The following is a 14,552-nucleotide window of genomic DNA, read 5'->3' on the forward strand; positions in this document are numbered from 1 at the left end:
TGCAAATCAGAGCGAGCCTCTTATCTCCCTCCATACAAATCACTGCTGTGTAATTAGGTGGAATTAAGCTTCACCAATTCCAGGAACAGCTTAGGAATCAGTATCCCAGATTTATCTGTGGAAATCCAAAGCTGTGGGGAATCTCTCTTATCTGATGGGAAAAAATAATACTGATTTCCTGACGTCCTCGAAGTCTCCTACTCAGCCAATTATACCACCCCACGTAATAGGAGCATATTAATGAAGACAGTGACAGAACAGGATGGAGAGCAAAGTCGCCAGCTGATGTCATAAAAGATTGCCATCAGTACAGAGAGCAGCAAGCAGTTTGTCCAACACCTGTGCAAAGCCCAAGATTGTGTGCAGTTATGAGTGACCAGAAGCAGAGCCTCTCCTTAAAGTCATACATTTGCCTAATTAGTTATTAACAGATCGATTCTAATTTTCAGCTCTGTTCCCTCTGTGCTGATTTGTGTGGATGCACACTTGCAATGAGTGTAAGAAGGCTGAAGATGAAGCTTTTACACCCATGGGCAGAGGAAAGAAGCACTGAGTGTCGTGTCAGCCCCAGTGGGGTGATGTGTCCAGGTGGAGAGAAGAGCTGTTACCTGCACAGAGGGGACATCAGAGTGGGGCTTAATCCCAAACAAAATATCTGCAGTTATCTATTTATTTAACAGGCCCAGGAGCTGGATGAAAGTGAGACAAACCAGGAGAACAGCAAGGATAAAAACCATGAGCACTGATAAGGCAAAGTAGGGTGATCAGCACCGGAGGAGCACTTTCCCATCTGCTGGGGCTCCCAGCAGCAGGAGCGGAGCAGGAGAGGGAGGGCGATCACCTGAAGAAACAGAGATGATTGAAAGGCTAGCTCCCTTGTCACACACTGCGATATTGTTAACACGTTTCCTTAAACCCCTTGTGCAAAGAGCCGAGGCTGGGAGGCTGCTTGCTGAAGCTGCAGTGTGCCTCCTGTAACAGAGCCAGCTTGTTAATACAGAGATCTATAAATGCTGGCAGGCTCCGTCCGTTTTCTAGTGAAGAGATGTCTACATCCTAAAATCCATGGCAGTTCCGTGCTGGCAGCAAAACGGGTGAGGAGATGGATGTGGAGCTGGTGCAGAGGCAGCTCCTGTCCCAGCTGGCTGCTCGGCGAGGGGGTGGGAGGAAGCCTCTGTCCTGCTGAGTGATTACCTGCGTGTAACAACAGGCTTCGGTCTCCAGAGCTATCAATCTGCACTCTTTCACCAGCATTAAATTAACCAGGGAGGAATCTGAGAGTGCGTCTGGAGAATATAGAGGAAAAGTTCAAAAGTTTAGCATGCTGCTCGCTGCTCCAAGAAGGAGAATAGCTTGTGTAGGAGCACGGCCCGTGAGAGCCACCTGTTGCAAAGGAGCTCGAGAAAGGAACCAAAATGATGCTGCTCTTTCTAAAGCAAATAGTTTTTTCAACCTGACTACCAATATGAAAATGTACAATCGAAGCTCTAATGCAAAAGTGGTCAGATCTCTACTTTTTAGCATCAACATTCCACGTGGGGGAGATGTTTCAAGTCAGAATTTGTGATAGTTACCGGAGCAGAGGAGAAGAAAGGTGCAGGACATTCGGTAGAATCTTGATTTGCTGAATGGGGACAAAACGCCACATTGGCAAAGTATTGGTTTTGTTAATTAAGTATGAACTCCGTTCCTTTGTGGAGGATCTGGTAATGGGATTTTTCCAAAGCTTCTGCTTTGAAACAGACACAAAGAACATCATGTGAAACATATGATGGACTCTGCTGGCAATTGATATGCCCTCCAACAACTGGAGCCCAGTAATCCTATACTATTTATGCAAAATTTCAATGAAATGGATCTTTAAAAACGAGTCCGGTGAGCTTAATTTTACACCAATTTCCTTATCTAGGAAATTATTCCATTTTAATTAAAGATGATACGAGTATGCGCTCTACGAATAGAAAATGCACACGTTATTTTTTGTAGGTTTTCACAGATCCTGTGAAAGCTTTGTTGTATTTTGTCATACCAAGGATATCCATACTGGACTTCAGAGTACAGACACCAGAGCACTGGACGCTCCCATTAACTACTTAGCGAGGCTAAGGATGCTTTGAAGATCCTACAGTCTAGACGACTGGAAGAGGAAATCAAACCCACGCAGGATGAAGAGACGTAGCTGTGGTCAGAGAGTGGATTTGTGGTTGGTTTGAGAATGGATGTGAGGTGCTGCCCTCCTCTCCACGCTGCCTGGGCCGGGCTGTATGAGGAGCACCTCGGCCCTTTGGGGCAGCATCTTCCTTCTGATCTCTTAATATGTACGTTAGCACTTTGTCCATTTGGGGTCCTGTGGAAAAGAAAGAAGCAGCAACTCTTAGAGGTGTGGTTTTGTGATATCAGGAAAAGCCATAAAACAGTTCTTTCATTTTAGCATTACTGTTGATAAATGTGTTCTGATGGACTACACGGTTTCTCATTCATGGAGATATTCAGTCCATTCCTTTAATGGTTGATGCTGCACAAATCAGTTTTAATATCAATAATGAACAATTTGGATGGCATTCAGATTCTAGATCTGCCAAAAACAATTTGCTACACGTCAGGATTTATTGAGTACAATACTATGAGGTTGCCAAAGAGGCTGGAGTTCCTTCAGCAGAAAAGTAAACAGATGGTCCCAGGAAAGTGAACACATTCTTAAACACTGAATTGCATTTGGACAGAATGAAGTCACATCTGCCAAAGCTTGCTGGCCAGAAGCATGGCGGAAGGGAGCCATCAGAAACTAATGTGACATTCTTCAAGCTCTTTCACTTAATATTGATATTAGTAACCTAATAGGAATGTTCCAGAACTGCCAGGTGTCCTTCTGGTTGGCCAATCTGGGGAAAGAGACATGATTAACAGTTAGTAACTGGATACACATATGCACCACAGTCTGAAGTGTTCAGTGCTAAATATATCCTTTTAGGTCATCCATGTCTCCTTGGCCCAGAGCTAAAAAGGTAGATGCTCCTCATTTCAGATAGCCTGGTTCTGATTTCTGCCACTGAAAATCAAAAGATAATCTTGCAAATGCAAACAGGAAAGACTGGCTTTGAGAGCACCAGGCCTGGGCACGCATCGCACAGAGGTTCTGGGGAGCTTCTCAAGTGTAGCACTGTAGGGGATCAGGAGATGTAAGGAGTAGGATATGTTAGGATGTAGATTAGATTGTATTTAGTTGTATTTGTGTGGTACTTTGCAGTGTAAGGAAGAAGACTGCCTTGTTCTTCAGATGCTTTAATCAGCAGTGGGAAATCACTCAGGGCAGTACTATATGAGAGGAAGACAAATCCTCTGATTCAAGCAAAGGTTTCAGAGATGCAGGAGGAGGTTCTAGCTCTTGGTCTAGCTGAGTGATGTTTTTGCTCTTTGCTAAATCAGCTCTGTGGCTCAACTTCCTTTATAAAACTCACAGCACTCTTACAGAACTTAATTCAGCAACAAATATGAAACACGCGTACAGCAAGAGCTGTAGGAGTGCACTATCAGTGCAAACAACAGGAAGAAATCACATCCTTGCTTTTGTCCTTAATGCCATATTCCTTGGGATTGAGTGTCTCCACCCATGGCAGTGCTAATTACTGCCAGGCTCCTAACCTTCCTCTCCATGGAAGAGTCCCTCCTTTCCAGCAGGAAACTCAGCCTTGTACATCTCAGCCTCATTTAATCTCATCATTCTAGGGAGGAACAGCATCTCTGTGTTGCCATCAAAACACAGAGTTTCCAAGTGGAACCTCTCATGAACTGGGCTCAGTGAGGCCTTACATCCTTTACCTCCAGACCCTATGGGGACAAATGCAACGTAAACTGATGGAGCAAAAACTCCCACTGCTGTTGCATGGAGTAGCTGCTGTGATGATTATCTTCCCACAGCCCAGGGGATGAAATCTTTTGGTCAGTCACCAAATCTTTGGTTGGGAAATAGGTGAGATTGTCCAGCCTATGTTTGCACAGGAAGTCAGATGATAAGATCACAATGGTCCCTTCTGGCTGCAAAACCTATGAATACCCCTTTGTGCTTATTGGTGTGTTTCGTGTGCACATAGTGAGCCTATTTCATCTCTGCTTCAACTCTGCCGACATCAGTGAGTTACACCAAGGATGAATTTGGCCTTGTCACCGTGGTTTGTTCTGTAATTCACTTCTTCCTTTTTGCAGCTTAATATATTATAAGTGCTGCATATGTATAAAACGTGTTTCTTTGAGCTAAGGAATATATGCTAATGTGCATATTCCTACTTTGTCTCTTTCTTGTTACCCGTTAATCAATCACAAAGAATGTTTGTGACACTTATTAAAGGGAATGAGTAGATAAAAGCACATGACTTTCATTTATGAGACCCTGATAAGTTGGGAATACAAAAGATCTTACCAAAGGGAGTCAGTGTGTACTAATGGGAAGAACAAAGAGCCGAGAATGAAAAAGATGTTGAATGTATATCCCAGCTCTATTAACTCCCTTTGTGATCTTGGGCAATGAAGCTCTTCCTCGTACTTTCTACATGTGACCAGCTCCAATCCAGCAGTTGTGTTTCAGTGAATTCTGTTAGGCCAGTCCTTCTTTTAAATATGATTCTTCAGTGCTATCACTTTTTAATTGCTATCAGCCGAAGAGCCAGATTAAGATCCTAGAGCCTGGATCTGGGAATATTAAGGTTTTTTTTCAGTCTATTGCAGTTGTGAAAGAGAAGCAGATCCCAAAGGCTGTGGATATTACCGATCTGTGGTTGGCTGTTTTTCTCCCTTTCCTTATATGTGTGGATTGAGTGGCAAATCTGCAAATCTTAATTCCACCTGGCTGCACTGTATAGACCAAGCAGCCAGCTAGACCTGAGGAAACATTTTTCCTCTGAAAGAGTGGTCAGGCACTGGGATGGCCTGCCTAGGGAGGTGGTTGAGGCACCATCCCTAGCGCTGTTCAAGAAGCGTTTAGATGAGGTGCTAAGGGATTTGATTTAGTAGTTCAGTGGGTAGGGATGATGATAGGAGGATGGTTGGACTAGATGATCTTGTAGGTCCTTTCCAACCTAATGAACCTATGGACCTATGAAATACCCAGTGAAGGAGAAGCACAGCTATCGATCCAGCGGGCGGAGGTTGTCAGAACAGATTGCTTCCTTGCTCCCTGGGAGCATCCTTCAGTGCAGTGCAGGAGGGCTGCCTGGCAGTGGGATCTGTGGGACAGCCAGAGCTGCAGCCTCAAATAGGGTCCTCAAGTGGCCATGGGAAGCTCCTGCTGCACTTACTAAGACTTTTCCGTATGTTGTTTTCTAAATTCCTCCCTTTCCATAAGGGAAACAAATTATATTTTAAAGTTAGGAAGCTAGAGAGAAGCCTGCAGTGAACGTACTCAGGAATTACTAATTTTTGAGAGGTTTCTTGTAATGAAGAAGTTCAAAAACCATTTAAAGATCTGACTGTTAATGAATGAACAACAAAGTAATTTCTGCGCTTACCAGCAGTGCAGGAGGTACTTTTATTAGGTAAAAGCAAAGCAAAAGTTTGGCATGGGTTCAGTAATAGTAAAAGAGCAACTATAAAGAGTTAATTATCTCTGATCCTTAAAGGAAGTATATCTTTCCTATCATCATTGTGGGTCCTTTGTAGTGCAGTGTTGGGAAAAAAAAACATTTTGGCTGAAAGCCCAACACCTGGCCTGGGAATAATGTTTTACAGTGTCCAAAGATCATCAGCTTCTACCAGATAGAGTGCTAATAATGTGAAATCAGTGCTGAAGTTACCTCATTAGTAGTGCCACAAGTAAACTCCATAGCAGTCTTTTATGGAAAAAAAGAAAGACAAGAGGCTTGGAGCCATGATGTTTGCCTTGCTTTGATCTTTAAATAAAAGTGTCAGTGTTGTTTCCTATAGAAAAAAAGATAAAGCTTTTGTTGGCATGAGCCCTCCTTGTCAATCCCCCTCTCCCTGCAAAAATAATAATTAAAAAACCTACAGACTTTTATCTGGGTTAAAAAGAGGAAAATTCAGAAAAGAAAAAAAAAGTAGAGATATTTGGAAAATGTTCCTTTCCTACCACTGACTCTTGCTGAGTATTTATTTTATTATTATTATTATTATTATTATTATTATTATTATTATTATTATTATTATTATGCCATAAAATGAAATATTGGTGAAATGTTTTGAGTCCCACGTAGCATTCCAGGGGTCTGTCCCAATGGTACTGCAAGGACACCCTGATCCACACTGAGCAGACCGGGCAGGGATGGCTTTCATGTTCTCTAGTTGGTGGAGGCAGTGGCATTGAGCTCAGTGGTGGAGATGTGGTACACATGCGCATAAGGCCAAGAGGTGTAATGGGGCCTGGCTGGGGGGGCTGAGAACAAAAAGTGGCAGCTGAAAGAAACCTGCAAGGTCCTCTATAAAGACACAGACCTTTTTTTTTTAACGTTTTCCGGCTCATCTTACTGGCATTACCTGGAGAGCAGTTAACCTGCACCTCCCACTGCTGCATGGCCCTACTGCAGCAGGAGGGCGACCAAGGGTCTTGGATGGGGAGGGTGCCCTGAGCCCTGAACCTGGGCTCCTCAGTTTGTGGTGGTGAAAAGCCAAGGAAAGCAGCTGGTTTCTTTAAAAGAAGGTAAAAGAATGGGCAAACAACTTCTGCAATCCTTTAATTTGCTAGAAAATTAATATCCTTTTACAAACAATTGAATATATCCAAAAATCTAAGCTGGGAATATTTTGCAAACCTAGCAAACCATTCCTAAAACAGTGTGATTTTGTTTTGTTTTCTTTTGTTTTGTTTTGTAGGGATTTGCCTTGCCCTCATTCAGATATTCACGTCAGAAAGCAAGGCCACTGTTTATTATGTATGCCATCCAACGAGTCCCTTCCATCCCTTAATAACTGTGTCACAGCACCTCTTTCAGATGCTTGATGGTGTGACGCCAGAGGTTAATTGGTTATGGAAATGGCTGCTAATGCTGGAAGGAGGAGGGTAATATCTTCCCCGAGCGGGAAGAAGATGTGGCGGTGGCACATGAGCGGCCACATCCCCCGGGGCAGTCCCCCCACCTCACCATGGGATGCTCTCCATCCACATCATGCAATGCCAGGGCTGGGCCAGGTGTGTAGAGCAGAGCTTTGTGCCAGATTTTCTGTCCCCATATTCTTCCTATACTCCACAGAGCTACTTTTAGACCTTGTGGCTATGTATTAAGGCACACGCCTTCACTCTGCCTTGGACCCAGCTGTCTATGGAGGGATTCATGCAAATCATTCTGGAGTGTGGAGCACAACTCTTATAAGGGGAGCAGCTGGGGGAACTGGGATGGTTCAGTCTGGAGAAGAGGAGGCTCAGGGGAGACCGCATCACTCTCTCCAACTGCCTGTGAAAGGAGGTTGTAGCAAGGTGGGTGTTGGCCTCCGCTCCCAGGTACCAATGATAGGATGAGAGGTGATGGCCTTAAGGGGAGGGTCAGGTTGGGTATTAGGAGAAATTTCATCTCTGAAAGAATGATTCTATGATTCTTTGATTCCCGTATTTGTGTATCTTCCTGGAGAAGCACATCAGCTATTCATATCCCCAAGGAAATCCGAGTAGCTGCATTTCTCCTTCCTGGCATCAATTCCCATATTTAGGAGATGATGGAGTGACTTGCATGGTGTCTGCCATGGATGTAGGTTTAGGATCTGCTCTTCATGGCTTCCCAAGCCAGTTCTCCTATAGGCTAAGTCCTACTAATGGGCACAAACAGCAGCCAGGTGTGAGCCTTTAGGCCACAGAAAGGTTTAGATGCATTTCTGCTCCTTTTGGTGCTTCTTTTGGATTAGCCCATAACAGAACCAGACATGTCTAGTTTTACTCCCCAAAAAATCCTTCTGTCAGTAGATATGTGCTGCTTGTAAGCAGAGGAGGCCAGAGCAAACCCTATGTTTGAGAACAGTGTCCCAGTGTCCCCTGAGCTCAGGTCTATGCCTGCCATCCTTTCCCAAACCCTTTCCTGACCCTCCTGTGAATGCTCTCTAACAGCTTATGTCCTTTGCACATTGTGACACCCAAGACTGCACACAGCGCAGATGTCCAAATAATACTAAATTAATTATGCAACTAAGTCTTGTGCAGTAGCTGTCTGATTGCAATCCAGACTAACCCTTAAGGAAGACTTTTTCTGGCACATGTTGTTTATATCGTGCCACCAGCTGAAGGTCAAGGCTCAGCACTGCCCAAAGACAAAAGAGACTGTCCTGACCCCCAAGGAAGCTTCACCGTGGCTTTGTGTTGAGCTAAAGCAGGCTGGAGTCAAACTGAATTAACAGGATGGAAACCCAGGGGTGAGAGAGCTTGCAGGAGGCACTGCACAGAGTGGGGACTGGGGAGGAACTGGAAAAGAGCTGATGGATGTCTTTCTGCAAATGAAGGAGTCATAATCCCGTGGGTTCAAAGCTATCATCACTAAGCAGCTTAGTATTTCTGTGTTTGAAAGGGATGGAAGTAGCACTCAGTTGATCTCAGTCCCCTGAAGAGTGAGGTATTTAGCATCCACAGTGCTCTGGTGGAAGGGAAGGGCTGGCAGGTGAGCTGTGGCAGGGGTTGGCCTGAAGGTACCAGCTAAGGAGGCAGAAAGACCAGGTCTGCTCAGCCAGGGAGCACAGGTACAGTCCCATCAGTCCAGCAAAGCCTTTTAGAAAATTTCACTTCTGTAAAAATTGAAGTTTGAGTGCTTGGTTTTCATACATTCATAATAATTTCGTGGTCAGTTTTAGAGGCTGAGATACTTAAGCCAAATATTTGGATGAAAAGCTTTTCCCTGCAGCTCAGAGCCTTTATCTCACTGCTCATAGGCCCAACTCAAAATTCTTTACTCTTAACATCATCATCTGTTGTCATAGAAACTATTGCAGTACATAAGTACTCTAAATGACTGCAACTTCATTGAATGGCAAGAGATCAAGATGGACCGTGATGGGGGAACACTCTATGCAGGTCGATCTATCAGCAGTGACTGACAGGGAGAAGTATTCAGTACCTCAACAATACAACGTGTGCAACACTCATTTTAATGCTTCCAAATTCATGGAGAAGTATTCCCTGAACCTCTTGTTTCGGTGGTGTACTCTTTGCAAGGAGATATTCAAGCCACGAGGCTCTTTGCTTTCCTTACACAAATCCTTGCAGTCCAGTCCTGAAGCAGTTATGCTGGGATTTGGGGGGTGGAATTTCTTAGTGAGCGAGGGGCCTTACATTCCTTATTTCTTAAGCTTATGCTTATTTGCACCTAGCTAACAACAGAATTATTCACAAGGTTAATTACCTGTGGCTGAGAAAAACAGCATCACGTTGTCTCAGTGGCAATTGTGCTGTCACAGATCTTCGAAGCAGAGGAACTGTATTCACCAAAATTGGGATGCTTCAGCAGCTTACCCACTTCCAGTCAATCTGCATGTGTCTTCCTGAAGCATGTACCGTTCCCAAAAAGCTGAACAGAAGGTCAGTTACACGTTACTGCCTTTTTTTTTTTTTTTTTTGCCCTTGCTATAGCCACAAAATGCCAGAAGGGCTTCAATTTGAAGCCTGAAGAAACTGTTATTCCTGCATCGTCTCAGTGGAATGCAAAGCTCAGACAGGTCCTTAGGATGTGTAAATGTCACAGAGATTCAGTTCTGCAGAGAAGTCATTGACACTCTCGTGACAGCACAGCAGTATTTTGCTTCTGGTTCAGTACAAATTACAGACAACTTGACATTAGAGACCTTAGAATGCAAAAGCAGACTGAAATCCTACATGATCAACTGACTTCCCCTATTTACAAAAACACAGCTTTCATTCATATACATCTCTGCAGGGACAAATTGTTGGAATGGAACTGGGATGGGGAGCAAGCCAGGGAAGGGTCTGAGTTGTATGGTACTGCTCCATGCTGAAACCTCTGAAATAAAGGCTGTGATTTGCCCTTGCAGAATGCTGCATGGAGATGTTACTGGCATGTTCCTACAGCTTTAATGTTCAGCCTTTGCTCTGAATCCCCCTGCATAAAGCACAGAGGACCAAACTGCTCAAAGAAGATGAGATCTCAGCAGCATTTCCAGTCCTTCTTTGTGTCATTAATTTCCAATAATTGCAAGAGTATATGTATGTCATCTGGTGACTCTGCAGTCTTCCTATCTGTATTTTTGCACGTGATAACAGCACGGTGGCCACTCTTTTGGGATGGTTGCATGCAGCTCGATGCTGCATTTTGAAGATGCTGCTGAAAATAAAACAAGGGAGAGCACTGCTCTGCTAGGAACTACTGCATGCCAAGGGGAAAAGGAGTAACTTGGGCTCCACAGACAAATTAAAGAGCATGATGGGCTGCTCTGTGTGTGTTGTGCAAAGACACTGTTGAGACTTGGGTGCAAAAAACTGGAGCAGAGGCTTTACCTGCCTGTAAAGTGAAGCTATCGTGGCTTACTCCTGGCTGAATCTCGCGGAGATCGAGAGACCTTGCAAGCATCGCTTTCAACAGGACAGGAGAAAAGGAGTTAATAAGGAAAAAGAAAAAAAGGCACGAGAACAAATAATGTGTGTTCTTGCCCCAGTAGTGACTCCATGACCTCAATTCCTACTGGCAAACGAAGACCAAATCGAAAATGCAGGAAACATTTTCCTGGCTACCCTGCCCGTTGTTCGATTTCCTGCAGCTTGGTGTTTTTCACTTCATCTGCTCCAAGCTGTGGCTGTTGGCTGCCTGCAAAGGGAGCAGCCCAGTACCTCCAGAACCGAGCAGCTTCCATGTGCCAGGGCAGGAACCCAGGTGACATCAGATCCCCACCTTGTGGTGCTACCTAGTGAGGAAAGGCACTGCAAACCTCAGCAGCAGCCTAGCACAGCTTGGGGCATTGGCCAATTGGAAGGCCAGCTTCATATTGCCTAATTAATGCAACTGTCATGAAATTAAACTATCATGTACTTTGATATCTGTCTGTTTTCTCAGGTGCAGTTATATTTGAAGAGACCCCACGCCTGTTTAGCTGTGATCCCTTTTGGAAATAATTGGTGCAGTTTTGATTGATAATGTGTATTCCTCTTTAAAAGAAAACACACTATTTTTCATAATCAGAGGCTGAATGCATAATGAGTGCTCTGGTGCTGCCTTTAGCATCAGGTCTGTCAAACTGCACAGTTATTTCCATATTGATGCAAACTAAGATATTACACTCCCTCATTACATTGACATGGCACATCTTTCAACAGTCAGCTTCCAATCATACGTTCCTTGCAAACAAAATTACCTTCATTTTCTCTTTTGCTACAGAAGGAACTAGCAGTGGAAATGTGCCCTAACAAGCTAATCAACTAATTTTTAGAATATGTTTGAACCATTTAATATTCTAAAAGAAAACAAGAAAAAGTTGCTAATGGGTATGCTGGCATAAACAGAAATAAATAGACAACTGGTTGACTGAACATTAGCATACTTAAGTTTTATCGAAGTCACAGTGGAATTCATTTTGCAAGTCAAAAAAGCAAGATCTATTTGTATCCATAAGCCAAACAACCTCATTTTCTCTCTACGTTTTTGAGCGGATAACCTTGGTAAAAAAGGTAAAAGGAAAATCAGAAACCATCCTTTTACGGGGTTTGAGAAGCAACACCTGGGGCTGGAGAGAGGGGAGAGGCAGCCCTGAACCTGACAGGAGTTGGCTTTTTCAATGATCCAGCTCCATGAAAAGGGGTGGGTTGCTGGTGGTGGGCTGGAAGGGACAACGGGGGGAGGAATATTGACCAGAGAAAGCATGGCTGAGGTGGCCCACCCCCTGCAGCAGTGTTACCTGCGAGCAGGCTGAGGCTGCCAGCTGCAAAGAGAGGACACCTTGAACGTCTGCAAAGATCCTCCTGTTCCTTCAGGACTCGCATAATTAGTTCTTTAATTCTGCAGAAGAATAACAAACCACGTGGGAAGTTCATCACCCTGCCTCACGTTGTAGTAGAGTTTATTTTTAAAACAGAGTTTGGTTTTGTTTCCTATCGACATAGAGTTCTGCATTTGTTTCATTTGTTGTTTTGCTGCGGAAAATCCATGGAAGAGCAAAGTGCTGGGCTGATCCTGCATTTAGCCAAACCTCCAACACCTCCTCAGGGTCGGAGTGGGGGGAACAACAACACTCCTTCCCGTGTCGGTGTGTGATTGCAAAGCCCTCAGCTCAGGAGGACCCTGGTGCCATCAGGTGCCTGCAGACAGCCCAGGGCTGCAGCAGAGCCTCCGTGAGGCAGAGACTCACAGCCACATCCCAGGTGTGCACAACAGCTCCACACAGAGCACGGATGCACGCGTGTGACAGCTTGCCTCTTGCATTGTGCAGCACCGCCAGATCTCCCCACATTTCATCTTTCATCAAACTGATCTTGAATATTTAGATGTCCGCATTGTCGTCGCTCCACGTGCAGTCACCGTAAGGAATATAACGGGTGATTCATGTGTCTGAAGCCATAACAAATAACAGAACAGTCTCACAAGCTGTAAACATTCGGGCACTGTGGTTTGCATTTCTTCTCCTGTTTTAGGTTTGTGGCTCTGACCCCGAAGACAGTGAGGTTAGGGTTGCTGTAAAACCTAATGCTATTATCAGCTGCGTTTCCTTCCACATCCAGGGGAAAGTACCTTCCCAAGCTGACAGTTGCATGGGAATGCACCAGACTGTTCCCTGACGTGGGATTAAACAACATACTGTGCAGCAAGAGAAACATCTGTTTGTTCTTGAGCTGAGCAGCGACTGTCTCACATGAGGGTCCGGAAGAGAAGAGCTGCTCGAGATGAAAGCTTGCAGTTCAGCTGTTTGGGGAAGGGAGACATCCATGCTCCTGCAGAATATTTCCGCTGGGTCATAAAATTCAAGGCAGTGACTATTCCAGCAAATATCCCGGCACTGCTGCGGCCTGACAGCCAGCAAATGAAACTGGAAACATTTCCATCAGAAAGTCGTATCCTACACAGCTAAAAGCAGGGCTAAAGAACAGATGTCCCGAGATCTGTGAGCGTATCTTATCCATTATGGATGTCTTTTAGTCTGGAAAGCGAAAAAGGATGAAAGTAGCTACAGGAAACAGGAGGATGCAAGAAGCTCTCATCTTTCGCTCCAGCTAAAGCAGCCTTTATCCCACCAAATGGAGCATGCAGATGTGGATGGCAATGGCACGGAAAAACAGGAACAAAACGAACCGAAACACAACAGGAAAGCAGAGGCTGTGGGCAGCAAGCTGTGGTTGGGCTCACGATGCAGCTTGGTGTGTAGTTCTGTGTCCTCTTCAAGCACTCAGGAGTGGGATGTGGAGAGGTGGCCTTCCCATCAAGCAGTGTCTTAAGAGGTTTTGAACATGTGTCTTGGTTGCAGATTTAGACAAAAATGTATCCAAAGAAGAGTGAGAACACCTTCTGAAGCCCAATTTGATTTTCTCCCTTCGCTATCTTATCTGGCATGGGGGAGATTGAAGCCACGCCAGATTACAGAGCATTATCCTTTCTGCTCAGTCGGACTTCCAGGGCTGAGCTCCAGGTTGCCTCTGACTGTACATTTATGTTCTGAAGGTACTTTTCATCCCATCACAGGCTCAAAAGGTACAAATGCTGAGCCCTAGGCTTGGTAATTTCTTCAACAACAATTCTGCAAAAGAACCTTTTCATGATATCAATAATACATAACTAAGCACGCTTTAAAGACTGGTTTCTTTTTTAGGGGGCTGTTTTGAAGCATCTTTGAATTCATTACCAGTAATTTTCTCTTTACAAACTAAAAAGCAAGTTTCCCACAGAAGCTCACCCCCTGACAGGCACATTGTTCCACTTCCAGGTCTCGTTATTTAATTGCCACGTGCACCAGACACAGAGCCCCAGAGCAGCTGCACTGCTATGAAGCCTCACAATGGAACCTTCCTCCTCCTCCAGTAGGGCCGTGCCCTGCTGAGGGATGGCAGCCCATGGCTGGGCCCCTGATGCTGGAGGCTGCACTTAGCCCACGCTGCCTACACCAGGCAGGAGGAAGCAGCGAGGTCCCCAAGGTCAGGGGATGGGCTCTGAGCACTCCATCCTCCCTCCCCACATCTCCCAACAGCAGCAGGTCCTGCTCGCACCAAGGGGCAGAGGGAAGGAAACCCTTCTCTCATGCAAAGCTTAATTCTTGGCCAAAGATCTAAACCAAGTGTTTGCGCTGCACTGTGGGAGATTGTTTTATATTTCCCCCTTGCCCCATCCCTCTGTGCAGGCAATGGGGCCGGTCATCAGCATCAGCTCACAGAGCCATGCAGGCATCAAAGCTCTGAGGCACTCAGCTCTTACGGACAAATGGATATCCATGGGTCGAAGACCCCGATCAGATCATCCCCTCTGCCACGTGAGACGCTGCTTCTGCTTCAGACTTCACCAACAATATAGAAAGATGCCACTCAGGGCCAGCAGCGTGCCAATGCAGCAGGGATTGCTGGAGAGCAAAACGCAGCAGCCAGCCAGCAGCTGATAATCTGCTTGTAAACTCCTGTTTGAAAATAAAGACAATCCCATTTTACA

The sequence above is a fragment of the Cyrtonyx montezumae genome, unplaced genomic scaffold (assembly GCF_038088225.1).
Source record: "Cyrtonyx montezumae isolate F1298 unplaced genomic scaffold, pur_monq_1.0 scaffold_4, whole genome shotgun sequence".
Lineage (NCBI taxonomy): Eukaryota > Metazoa > Chordata > Aves > Galliformes > Odontophoridae > Cyrtonyx > Cyrtonyx montezumae.